Source organism: Carassius auratus, chromosome 11 (genome assembly GCF_003368295.1).
Source record: "Carassius auratus strain Wakin chromosome 11, ASM336829v1, whole genome shotgun sequence".
In the NCBI taxonomy this organism is placed as follows: Eukaryota; Metazoa; Chordata; class Actinopteri; order Cypriniformes; family Cyprinidae; genus Carassius; species Carassius auratus.
The window spans coordinates 18249623-18252122 of NC_039253.1; the positions used below are offsets into that span (position 1 = coordinate 18249623).

Genomic DNA, 2500 nt, shown 5'->3' on the forward strand with positions numbered 1-2500 from the left:
CAGGAAACACCCCCCTTCACCTGGCTGTTATGATGGGTCATAAAGGTGAGTTACACCTGAACGCTTCCCAGCATGACACAACACATCAGTGACATAAAACATCATTTATCACTCTTGAAAAACAAAAACTAGTATAAATGCATGGAAAATTGTAAGTTTTTAATGGACATTTTTCATTATTTTTCACAAGCATTATTAATGCAGAAACCTCATGTTCATTACTGTAACACATCCAGGTGTAATTTTTTGACCACTACATTTTTTTATTGTCATTACCGTGATTCAGTTATTCTTTAACATAGTACAATAAAACATATGCTATAATGATACAATGAGTATATATATATATATATAAATCAGCATAAGTTACACACACACACACACACACACACGCTCTCTCTCCATCACACAAATATACACACTCATATACACGCAGTCTCACACACACATGCTCTCTCTCTCTCTCTCTCACACACACACACAACACACACACACACACCACACACGCTTTCTCTCTCCATTACACACATACGCTCACACATTCACACACACACACACACACACACACACACACACACAACGCACACATACACTCACACACACGCTCTCTCTCTCTCTCTCTCTCTCTCTCTCACACACACATACACATACATCATTGTTGTAACACAGTTGTAATAATAGTTTGGTAGATAAATGTTTATAATAATAATACAAAAATGGCTTTTTTTCCTCATGTAAAATGTAATTTAGTTATATCTGTGCTAAGACCAGAGTGTGTTTTGATAGTTTAATGAGATCGACCCCGAACTGTTCAGTGTAGCGTGGTTGTTGATCGCTGTTGAACATGTGTTTTATTAGTGCTGTCACGAGTTATACAGTTATGAAATATCTCACTGAATTTGACCGTATTTAATGTTCTTCATGTAGTTCTGATGTTCTCTTTAGTGATGTGGAATGCATTTGTCTGTGAACGCAGGCCGTGGTGAAATATTCATGCACTGCTCCCCTGTCAGCGCACCACTACACTCCAAATTCATTAATACACTACACGCTTATTAATAATTTAAGCAGGATTTCTCTAGCTGATTTAGTTGCTGTTCTCACACACACACACAAATAAATATCTGCCAGTGAGGAATTCTGTTTAAAATGGATTAAATGGTAATGGAAATCTATTTCAAATTGTATTTTCAAACTTTGATGTGTTGCTAGAAGAAGACATTTATATTTAGAGAACATATTGACATAATCGATGTGGTAGTCGTGATTTTATTCAGTTTAATGTGTGTATAGAGCAGTACAACAAACCCGTGGCGATCTGTTCATTGACTGAGTCTGAAATGAAAGCCTGAGTGTTTCTAGCGGAGAGAAGGACATTGTTAAGCACTAACAGAGCGGCGCAGAAGGACACAAACACTTGGCAGCGACTCAAACCTGCCGCTGTCGCTGTGTTTCTCTGCTGAAGCGGAGACTGAACACATCGCAGTGAACTGAAGCTGATCACAGTGACGTGATTATAGTGTGTGTGAATACGTGCAGTGTGTAGAGCACAACCAAAGCAACTGCGAATGGAGGAAATATAACAAAATATAACTTATTATCACACAATTCTGACATTTTTCCCCTCGCAATTGCAAGTGATAACCCTACACTTTTGAAGTTTTTATCTCGCAATGCTCATTTTGTCTTTAGAAAATTTTCACCATGGAATAGAATGGAAAAAGTAGTTGCAAATTTTTATCTCAAAATTCTCACTCTTTTGTGCGGTGGCAACATTGTCACAATTTAGACCTTTCCGTTTTGCAATTCTGCCTTTTTTTGGAATTCTCCACTATTTCTCGCAATTCTAACTTTTAGTGGAATTCTGTCTTTTTCTCACCAACTCTGCTTTTTTTGGAATTCTGGCTATTTCTTGGATATCTTGCTTTTTCTTGCAATTCTGACTTTTTTGAATTCTTTCTATTTCTCGCAATCCCTGACTTTTTTTAATTCTGGCTTTTTCTCGCAGTTCTGACTGTTTCTGGCATTTCTGACTTTTTTTGGAATTATGTCTTTTTCTTGGAATTATGTCTTTTTCTCGCAACTCTGCCTTTTTAATTCTGGCGTTTTCTCACAGTTCTGACTTTTTTTGGAATTCTGACTTTACATCTCGCATTTATTTTTGTTTCAGGAACAAACAAAAAAATACGAAAGGTAATTGTGACTTTTTATCTCATAATTCTTAACTTTTTTCCTCAGAACTGCAAGTTATAAACCCACAATTTTATTTTGATTTTACATTTTACAATTTTTTGGTTTCGCCATGGGAAAAAAAACCTTTAAAAAGATAGTTACAACTTTTTATCTCACAATTCTATCTTTTTGCATTTGCGATGTTAATATCTAACAATTGAGATTTTTCTTGCAATTCCGGCTTTTTTCCCCTCCGAAATCTGATTTAAAAAGAAAAAAATTTAAAAATGGTAGTTGCGACATTTTATCTCACAATTTTGACTTCCCT

The 2500-nt window shown here is 35.8% G+C and overlaps 1 protein-coding gene across 1 annotated transcript in view; it reads left to right on the forward strand.

Moving 5' to 3' along the window:
- The window catches only part of LOC113111281 (ankyrin repeat domain-containing protein 13C-like), a 20383-nt gene that overhangs the window by 6583 nt on the left and 11300 nt on the right, over positions 1 to 2500 (forward strand). The gene's annotated exons all lie outside the window — the stretch shown is intronic.